We start from the raw sequence: 11,565 nt of genomic DNA, 5'->3' as shown, positions 1-11,565 counted from the left end.
CCAACCAAGGTCAAGTGCAACCAATTTTACCTTGACTTAGCAATTGCAACCCTGGAAAATCAGAGTGTGCTGAACAGTGTCCAAAATACTTGGTGTTTGGGATGGGAACTGTACTTCACCCCCTGTCGTCCTGGCTTCAAGGAATTTGAGAAATAGGAGGATTTTGCCCCCCCCCAGGCAAAAGTTAGCCCCAACAATTTTGTTAATCAAGAGGAGATTTGAAGGTACAAGGGAAACAAGTATTATTGTGCCAGCTGTGCATGGTATGTGATGTCCTGTGCTTTGCAGAACACCAAACATTCTTACCTCTTCCCACTAAATATCCCCTCACCTCCTCATGACCAGAATGACCAAAATTATCCCACGAATTCCAGAACTTCTCTGTGGGAGACTGAGGCTGCGCAGGGAGGGCTTTGCTCTAGATAGCTGCTTAGCGCCTTTTGTCCTCAATCCTAGACATTTGCTGAATCCGCCATAGAAAAATCACCACTGAGAGTTTCACATTAAATTTATTGGCCAAGTTCCACTTGTAATCCTGGCTACTCAGGAGGCTGAGCTCAGAGGATGTGATTTGAAGCCAGCCCGGGCAGGAAAGTCTGTAAGACTCTTATTTCCAATTCACCACCAAAATAAATAAATAAATGCCAGAAGTGACACTGTGGCTCAAGTGGTAGAGAAAAAAAAGGCTCAGGGACAGTGCCCAGACCTTGAGTTCAATACCCAGGACCAGCGTGTGTGCACATGCATGCATGCACACGCGCACGCGCGCGCGCACGCACACACACACACACACACACGCACGCACACACACACGCAAAACAAAAATTTAAATTTAAAAACCAAACTATAGTCACTAGGCAGGCACTAAGATGATAAATTCTCGCAACAGTATGTTTCACATGGTGAAACTTGTTCAAATAAGAAAACTCAGAGAAGTTAGTATTTTATTGGAAGTCATTTTAGCTGATGATAGGCAACATCAAAATCTGAATCACTTATGTCTCGCTTCAAGACACTAAAAGTGAAATTGCATTTAGAAATTTTAGCAGAGAGGAAAAACAGCTGCCACAGCATGATGTGGATTCAAGAATAAAGTCTACGCTCATAAAATGCCATGAAGTTCAGCAGACCGCCTAAGGACAGTACACAAATTTCGCTCTGAGATACAAATTAAGAGAACATTGTCAACTGTCTGATTCTCACCAAGTCTGAATGATTAACGACAGAGAATAAATGTCCCCAGCTTTTTTCCCATTCTTTTTGAAAACAAAAGCCATATAATGAGTGATTGTTGTTCTTAATGTACTATGTTATCTCTCATCTCATTTGCTGTCCCTTGGTTATATTGTATTGTTATAGTATTTTACCTTGTTATCTGATATATTGTACATATGCTTATTTGGTTATCTGAAATAGGATAGGGAAGTGGGGAAAACAAGATGAGGGGTGGGGGTGGGGAGAGGGAAATGGGGACCAAGACATGAGAAAGGGTATCAATATATGTGAAGTAATGCACCTTCTATCTGGTGAATATAGTGTAAACCTTCTATTAATTTCAATAAAAATTAGATGAAAAAACTAAAAAAAGAATATATGACTTTCAACTCTGTGTGTGTGTGTGTGTGTGTGTGTGTGTGTGTGTGTGTGTGTGTGCGTGCATGTGCCAGTCCTAGTGCTTGAACTCAGGGCCTAGATTCTGTCCCTGAGCTTTTTGTTTTGTTTTGTTTTGACTCTCAAGGCTAGTGCTATTCCACTTGAGTCACAGCTCCACTTCCTGCTTTTTGGTGATTAATTGGAAATAAGAGTTTCACAGACTTTCCTACCCAGACTGGCTTTAAACTGTGATCCTCAAACCTAAGCCTCCTGAGTAGGTAGGCTGACAAACACGAGCCACCAGCCCCCTTCTCGATCTGCTTCAATACCCACAGGATGAAGGTGAATCTGCTACAAAAGTGAAAGCCCATCCCTGTGATGGCAACTTCATCTGCCCACTTACTTCCTCCATCCCTATCGGCCAAATAATTGCAGTCCTGACTCCTTGTTCCTTCAGTGGACTCGCTTGTGCATCGCCGCTTGATTATAACTGTTTCTAGACTGTGTTCGCCTGCTTGATCACTTTGATCACTGTTATGGTATTTCGGTTGCCATACACAATTAAAACACTGAGTACTCATAACCATAACCATGTAGATCGCAAGCTTTCAGGTTCTCAGGAGCCACTCTGGGTTCAGACTCTGATCAGTCTCACCCCTGCTCATGTCCCATATGGGATCTATTGTCACTGGAGGGCTGTCTCTTCTTCTGATGAGTGGCAGCTAGAGAGAACCAGTAAGTGTGGCCTTGCCAGGCAGCCCTGTGACACTGAACCACTCAACAGTAATGCTGAGGTCAAGCACAAGGCTGAATGGGTGGGGAGTTTACACTGTCTCCTCAACAGTCAGAATAACAGTGACATCAGGGAAACAGAGGCAAGTGCTCCATTACAGAGCATATGGGGCCTAGAAACACTCATTCAATTGTCTATGGAGCTTTCTCTATCATCCTAACCCCTCTGTAAAAATGGTTGTTCACCAGGTTCCAGGGGTCCAGGATTATAATCCTAGCTACTCGGGAGGCTGAGAGCTGAGGATCACTGTTCAAAAGCAGCCCAGGCAGTAAAGTTTGTAAGATGTCTTAGCTCCTCTAAACTACCAAAAGTGGCACTGTGGCTCAAGTAGTAGAGTGCTAGTCTTGAGCAAAAAGAAGCTCAGAGACAGTGTTCAGGCCTTGAGTTCAAGCTCCAGGACCAGGCATAAAAAGCCAGAGTTCTTCTTATTTTGCAATATTTTAAAATATGTACACATAATTCTTACCTTCAGCAAGCATCTTTCTTCAGAGATCATCTTCTTTTGTTAGATAATAAACCCTCATTTTATGTGTCTTTGGAGTTTTAAGGATTACATAGACCTTGATACATACTGGTAAACATTTGATGGATTATTTCATTTTCTCACTAAGTATATTGTTTAGCTAAAGAATCTACAAAGATCATATCAATCCTCAACAACAGATGGAATAAGCAAGTTATAAATCATCACAATCGACTTAAAAAAAGAGAGAGAATGGGGTACCCACAACTCATACCCGTAATTCTAGCTATTCAGGAGGCTGAGATCTGGAGATTTCTGGCTAGAGGCCAGCCCAAACTTCCACAAATTAAAAGCCCTCAAGACACCATTTATTTTTATTTTTTCATATATTTTTATTGTAATTAATAGAAGGGTTACATTATATTCACTAGATAGAAGTGCATTACTTCACATACATTGATACACCCTTTTTCATGTCTTGGTCCCCATTTCCCTCCCCCACCCCACCCCTCATCTTGTTTTCCCTCCTTCCCTATCCTACTTCAAACAACCAAATATGCATATATCAGATAACCAGGTGAAATACTGTAACAATATGAGATAACAAAGGGATGGCAAAAGGGATGAGAGATAACATAGTACATTAAGAACAACAATCACTCATTATATGGCTTTTGTTTCTATATCCTGGAAGTCCTTTCATTTAGCATCATTCTATATGGCCTTACGTATCTAGGTTTCATTCTATTGTAAATCTCTGCTAGGAGAGCCCAAGGTTTCTACTGATTATGACAAATGAGGGAAATCATTGAGCCTATGTTCCTTTGAGTCTGGCTTACTTCACTTAATATGATTTTTTTCTAAGTCTTTTCATTTCCTTACAAATGGGGAGATGTCATTCTTTCTGACAGGAGTACAGAACTCCATTGTGTATAAATACCACATCTTGTTGATCCACTCATCAACTGAGGGACATCTAGGTTGGTTCCATATCTTTGCTATGGTAAATAGTGCTGCAATGAACATCGTTGTGCTAGTGGATTTAGTATGTCCTTGTTTCTGGATGATTGGGTAAATGCCAAGTAGTGGAATTGCTGGGTCATAGGGGAGCTCTATGTTTAGTCTTTTGAGGAAACACCATACTGCTTTCCATAGTAGTTGAATGAGTTTGCACTCCCATCAACAGTGTAGTAGTGATCCCTCCTGGCCACATCCCCTCCAGCATCTGTTGTTATTAGATTTCTTGATCCTGGCCATTCTAACCTGAGTGAGGTAGAATCTTAGAGTTGTTTTGATTTGCATTTCTTTATTGCCAGAGATGTCGAGCATTTCTTCATGTGTCTATAGACCATTTTAATTTCTTCTTCAGAGAAGACTCTCTTTAAGTCTTTGGCCCATCTTTTAATGGGATGGTTGTTTCTTTGAAGATTATTTTTGGAGTGATTCAATTTTTTTAGCTGTAGATAGATTTTAGATATGAGGCCTTTGTCTGGTGTATGGTTAGTGAAGATATTCTCCCAGTCTGTAGGCTTTCTAGTTAATTTGCCAGCTGTGTCCTTTGCCATACAGAAGCTCTGCAGTTGAATGTAGTCCCACTTATCCAGACTTTCTCTGATTTGTTGTGTTTTTTGGTCCTTATTAAGAAAGTTTTGACCTGTGCCAAGGAAACCTAGTGTATCTCCTGTTCTTTCTTGTAATGTTTCCCGTGTATCTGCTTTTACCTCGAGGTCTTTGATCCATTTGGAGTTAATCCTGGTGCAGGGTGACAAAGAAGGATCCAACTTTAGTTTCCTGCAGGAGGACACCAAGACACCATTTATTAAAACAACCAGCTAAAGGCATAGCCCAACTGGTAGAACACAAGTAGAGAAAGCAACCCTAGCAAGTATGAAGTCCTGAGTTCAAATTCTAGTACCACCATAAAATTAAAAACAAAAACAACAGATCTTGCACTCCCATCTGTCTTTGAAATCCTAAAATAATAGTGTCACGATGAACACTTGGGAGAGTATGCTTGATTTCTTGTGAGTGTGTGTGTGGAGGGGGGGGGAATTCTCAAGCCTGGTGTAGGATGGATATGGAGGCAGGAGGGATTGATTCACTGTGGGATAGCAGGAAGCTTTCTCCAGGTCCTGACATTGCCCTAGATACTGGTGACTCCCACCTGTCATCCTGGTTTCCTGTAATTCAGTAATCCTGCAATCCTATAATTCAGGAGGCTATGATGTGAGAACAGTGTTGGAAGCCAACCTGAACAGGAAAGCCCGTGATACTCTGATTAACCATCAGAAAGCCAGAAATACAGCTGTGCTCAAGTGGTAGAGCACTAGCCTTGAGCTAAAAAGCTCAAAGACAGAACCCTGCCCCGGGGTTCAAACCCCAGGACTCTCACATAGGCATACACATACACAGAGCCAAAAGAGTAAAGACAGGGAGAGGAAGAAAACTTCAGGTGAATAAATAGTACGTAGATTTCATTTGTGTCAGCTTATGACCCTTTCTGTTGGGAAGTAACTTTTTAGTTTTTGTTTTTGTTTTTTGCCAGTCCTGGGGCTTGAACTCAGGGTCTGAGCACTGTCCTTGAACTTTCTCAAAGCTAGAGCTCTACCACTTGAGCCTCAGCACCACTTCTGGCCTTTCTTTTCTATGTATGTGGTACTGAGAATTCAAACCTGGGTCTTCGTGCATGCTAGGAAAGCACTCTATCACTAGGCTAAATGCCCAGCCCCGAGAAGTAACTGCTCTTTAAACAAAGACCTGCCTTGTAAAAATATCTGTAAGCACTGAATTTTTAGAAATTGGAGTGTATCATGTTGATAACCATACAAAAGTATTGAGCAAATGTGTGAGAGTTCAAACAACTAAGATTATTTTGTTCTCAATGAGGCTATATTATGTCTGTGCATTGATGCAGTTAGTGAATATACTCACGTTTTCTTTGTGATTTTTGATGATTTCTGATTGTTATTTTTAACCCAATATATATTTATTATGTTTCATTAAGCTAAAGGATACCGTACACTAGATGGTAGATTTTAATCAATCACGAATAAAAGATTAAAAATACCAGCTTTCGGGCCAGGAGTTTGGCCCAGTGGTTAAAGTGCTTGCCTAGCATGAGCGAAGACCCGGGTTCGATTCCTTGGTACCACATACATACAAAAAAGCTGGAAGTGGTGCTGAGGCTCAAGTAGTAGAGCTCTAGCCTTGAGAAAGTCCAAGGACAGTGCTCAGGCCCTGAGCTTAAGCCCAGGACTAGAAAAAAAAAATACCAGCTTTCTCTAAATTCCTTCATTCTTCACAAGATTAGTTCTCAACATGTGCTTTTTTAGGTCCTGCAAAGAGGAATAAAAAGTAGTGCCCTGGACAGGCTCCAGTGCCTCTCACCCATAATCCTAGCTACACAAGAGGCTGAGATCTGAAGACTGCAGTTGGAAGCCAGCCTGGGAAAGGAAAGTCCACGAGACTCTTATCTCCAATTAACCACCAAAGAGCCAGATATGGAGCTGTGGTTTATGTAGTAGAGTAGTAACCTTGAGCACAAAAGCTTAGAGACAATATCCAGGTCCTGTGTTCAAACCCCAGGACTCGTGCAAAACTAAAACACCAACAAAAAAGAATGAACGCCTGTAATTCACTGCAGGGGAGTTTCAATCCCTTCCACTCCATACTTAAAGAACCCCCATTCTCTCCAGAGCTGCGCCTCACACACCAAGGAAGACTTCAAAATAAAGAGTTCCACTAGCTTCACAGTTTTCAGCTTTTATACACACACACACACACACACACACACACACACACACACACACACACACACAGCCTAGATACCTGCTCTTTCCTATCCCTCCATCCACATTTCTGCTTGTAGCGCTTTTCCTTCCTTCTCTCCCCTTCACCCATGGCCTCCACTCCACTCAGTGTGCCTTCTTAAGCCTCAGGTCCTCCCTGAGTGCGCCTCACCTATCTGACACTGAATCTGTAATCCATTCCCCCCCACCCCAGCAACATTCATCTTGTACACTTCTCTATAGCACCCAACTTTGACTGCTTCTGCAGTCCTTGTACTCGCACAGTGTGTGGCAAGGGTGCAGCGAAGAGCAGAGGAAGTGGTCTGCAGGTGGAAGTGGGGTGCAGGCTCTCTGCACTTCCTCTATCTTCTGTGTGTGACCTTTGGCAAATCACCAAGTGCCTCAGGCTTCAGCATCCTCATTTGTGAGATGGAGGGAACAGGACTATTGAAGTGTGTGTGTGTGTGTGTGTGTGTGTGTGTGTGTGTGTGTGTGTGTGTGAGAGAGAGAGAGAGAGAGAGAGAGAGGAGAGAGAGAGAGAGAGAGAGAGAGAGAGAGAGAGAGAGAGAGAGAGAGAGAGAGAGAGAGAGAGAGTGAGTCCTGGGACATTGAACCCAGGACTTAGGTGCTGTCCCTGAGCTCTTTTGCTCAATGCTAGCACTCTACCACTTAAACCACAGCACCAGCTATGTCTGGCTCTTTGGTGGTAAATTGGAGAAAAGAGTTTCATGGACTTTCCTGACTGGGCTGGCAAAGTGTTTGGGAAAATAAAATGGCTGAGGGCACAGGCGAGACCTTGAATTCCTACATGGGTCCCATTATAGCTCCACAGTGGTGTCAGCCAGCAAACTGGGTGTTAGTGGCTCACGCCTCTCATCCTAACTACTCAGGAGGCTGAGATATGAGGATCACAGTTTGAAGCCAGCCCAGTAAACAAGGGGACAAAAGGATACTGTCTGTCACCGATGAACCTTCCTTTAGCAGTTTGGGGCCCATACTTTCCCCTTAAGGATTCCAACATCTTCTTTCCTGATCTTGATGCTGATAAGAGGCATTCATCCTATAATCTCTTACCTTCAAATTCCCAGGAGCAGAGTATGGAAGTTAGATTGTCCTCACCTGAACAAAATAAAAACTTTTTTGTTTCTTTAGGTGCTTTGCCCACTCCTCAACTGAGCTCCGAAGGCTAAAGAATAGGGATGCACTTCAAATACAAATAATAATAATAATAATAATCTAAAAATGGAAAGCTAGGAAAAATCATAGCTGCCAAAGGCAAGCTGCGTCTCTTGGTCAATTGGAATAACCTCAATTCTCCTGCAGCCCCTAAGCAGAGAATGGGTAGCCAAAAGACTTGGTAAGGCAAAGAATGTGGCTAAGGAGGAGAACCTGCCTACTAACACAAGGCTTGAATTCAAAACTGCAGTATTGTTAAGAGAGAGAGAGAAAACAGACAGACAGACAGAATGAGAAAAGACAAGAGACTACGGGTGGTAAGCTTACCAGCTGCTAAATCTTCTCTAATTTGTTGTTGTTTTGTTTTGTTTTGGCTTATTTTTGGTGCTAGTCCTGGAGCTTGAATTTAGGGCCTGGGTACAATCCCTAAATTCTTTTGCTCTAGGCTAAGGCTCTACCACTTGAGCCATAGCTCCACCTCCAGCTTTTTGACTTGTTTATTAGAGAGAAGAATCTCATGGACTTCTCTGCCCAGGCTTGGCTTTGAACCTCAATCCTCAGAGCTCAGCTTCCTATACTAGGATTACAGGTCTACCAGCTGTCTAATGGTTACTTTTAACAACAACTTTTTAAAGGCCTGTTTGGTGCCAATGTTTTCTATACTCCTTTTTTCTTCATTTAATCTTTAATGTATCACAAAACCAGAAGAATCAAAGGTTTAAAAGATGTTTAACAGACTTGAATAAAATCTTACCAGAACAGGAAGACGTGGAAGGGACTGCCCCAGTTTGAATTTCTGTCTCCATTTTGGGTGTTAAATTAGTCACATCATACACAAATGACTGTTGTGGAGAAAAATATGCAAAGTGAGGTTTCTCCCTCAACCCGACTCTTATCCGGAAGAGTCAATGTGGTTCTTCACCCAGATCAAACTTGAGCCATAGTCAGTCCATTCATGTAGGATTGTAGAAATAATGATCATAGCCAGGTGCCAGTAGCTCACACTTGTAATCCCAGCTACTCAGAGGCTGAGATCTGAGGATCAAAGCCCGCCCTATCAGAGAAAGTCTGTGAGATTCTTATCTCCAGTTAGCCACCAAAAAAGTAAAACTGGAAGTGGAGTTGTAGCTCAAATGGTAGAGCTCTAGCCTTGAGTGAAAGAAAGAAAGGAAGGAAGGAAGGAAGGAAGGAAGGAAGGAAGGAAGGAAGGAAGGAAGGAAGGAAGGAAGGAAGGAAGAAACAGAAAGAAGAGAGAGAGAGAGAGAGAACAAACTCAGTGAAAGCACCCAGGTCCTGAGTTCAAGTCCCAGGACCAGCAACCCTCCCTCCCAAAATGAATCACTGATGTTATTCTTAGACTACTCACTTCTCTCCGTCTACAATGAAGACATCGGAAAGCTAGAGGTGTGGCTCAAGGAGTGGAGCACCTGCACGAGATGCATGAGCTTCGGAGCTCAAAGCCTAGCATTGCTAAAATAAATACAACTGTAAGAGAGGTTGGAATTCTGAGTTTATTATTTTTCTTAGTGGATGTATTAGGTAACCAATGCAGCTAAATAGCCTTGTTTTCACTTGCGGGCAAGGGAAAGCAGGCATCTCTGTGTCTTCCTGTAAAAAGGACACCACAGGGCTGTGTGTAGCTCCCTATCTTTGTGAATCCCAGGCAGTGATATCATGAGGTTGTTCATCTCTGCTTCTTTCATTGTCACTTACTCTTCCATTTGCATGCTGTCTTTCACGCTTCTCACATTGGGGGTTCAATCAAATGTTTGTATATATGTTGGTTCTAACACTTGAACTTAAGGCCTGGACTCTGTTCCTGTGCCTTTTAGTCAACGCTGGTGCTCTGCCACTTAAGCCACAGATCCGCTTCCAGCCTTTTCAAGGTAAAGAGAGTGGGGGAGTTTTATCGTGAAGAACTCAAGGGCTTTCCAGCCCAGACTAGATTTGAACCACAATTGTCAGACCTCAGCCTCCCGAGTAGCTAGGATTACAGTCATGAGCCACCAGCGCCTGATTTCTAATCAAGTTTTACAAGGAGCAACCAGGACCCCCAAGAAAGCTTGGGAAAAGAAACTGCTGGATGGCTCATGGATGCCTGGCCAGGAAGGAAAGAACAGAACAGATGCCAACAGCTGTTGTTCCATTCCTAGAGAGTGTTACTGGAAAATCAGATGGACACACTGTATTTCCTTCTGTGAGCCCTGCTACCTTCTCATCTAAGTTCTTTGGCCTCTTGTGCAACGTGAAGGCCATCATACTTTCCTCCTGCCCTACATCTTGAGTCATTTTCTCCGAGTCTTGTCTTCATCAGTACACAAAAAGAACGTGCAATTCTACCTACTCAGGAGGCTGAGAGCTTAGAATAGAGGTTTTAAAGTCACCCCAGGCAAGAAAATCTGTGAGATTCTCCAATAAACTACTCAAGTGATAGAGAACTAACTTGGAGCACAAAAGCAGAGAGGCAGCATCCAGGCCTAAAACCTCAGGACTGGAACATACACACACATGCACACACAAGTACACATCACACACACCTCAGTGTACATGGCAATAGGATTCACAGTAATCTGGTAGATAGGAATAGTGTGTGAAAACTGAAACAGCCGAGGTTCCCAAAGCTATCTGGGCAAAGATAGGTAAAGCTTCTGGCTGTGCCATAAGGTGCCGTATGTGCTTGGCTGTTAAGAAATCCATTCATATATCAATAAAAGTCTGACACTTTTGAGGGCAAGACTATCTGAAGGAGAAGCATTTAGGGCAGAATTGTTACTTTTTATGGTACCAGTTCTTGGGCTTGAACTCAGGGCTTTGAGCTCTGGTTTGGCTTTTAGGCGCAAGGGTTGATGCTACTTCTGGCATCTTGCTGATTAATTGGAGATAAGAATCTCACAGATCTGTCTGTTGGAGTTGGCCTTGAACTATGATCCCCAGATCTCAGCCTCTTGAGTAACTAGAATTACAGGTGTGAGCCACCAGTTTAAGACAGAAACTAGATCAAACTTGGTTTACCAAACTGGATTAAGTTATGGTCGCACCTGCTCTGGTGAGTGGAAGCTCCTGAGGAAGAATGGATGAGTTATGGAAAAGAGAAAGTAATTAATTTTTATTCATTGGAATTCATCTGTATGTCTTCTGTGAGAACAGCAGTAAGCATATTTTTTTGTTTTTGTTTTTGTTTTTGCTCTGTAGTAAAGAGATTTTTTTCCCTCTTCAAGAACTGAATCTGAGTCTTGGCTATGGAGTAGAGGGAAATCCTTAGACCCTTGATTTGACTTTTCTGAGACCCTTCCCTACCCAGCCACCCCCAGATCTTCCTGCCTGAACAGGATTAGGCTCTACTAGAGAGGAAAGGATCTCGAATCCTCTGGCGTTGTTTTGTCAGGCCAAAAACAAACAACAACAACAAAAAAGAAAAAGACTTTGTGTATCTATGTGTGTCTGCCCGTCTTTGGGCTTAAACTCAGGGCCTGGGCTCTGTCCCTTAGTTTCTTTTGCTCTACCACTTGAACCACAGCTCTACTTCTGGCATTTTTGACAGTTTGATGGAGATAAGAGTTTGACAGATCCTCCTGCCTGGCTGGCTTTAAGTCATAATCCTGAAATCTCAACGACCCGTGTAGCTTGGATTTACCCATCTGAGCCACTGGTGCAAAACTCGGTTTTGTCTCTTTTCTGGTAGAAAGTGTGCTGGCTGAGTGATGCAAGTTGAAGGCTATGATTCAGTTTCTGCTTAGTGACTTGTTCCAACC

Source organism: Megascapheus bottae, chromosome 23, assembly GCF_031878675.1.
Source record: "Megascapheus bottae isolate mThoBot1 chromosome 23, mThoBot2.hap1, whole genome shotgun sequence".
Taxonomy (NCBI): Eukaryota; Metazoa; Chordata; class Mammalia; order Rodentia; family Geomyidae; genus Megascapheus; species Megascapheus bottae.
The sequence above is the reverse complement of the archived record's forward strand: the minus strand, read 5'-3'. Positions refer to the sequence as shown.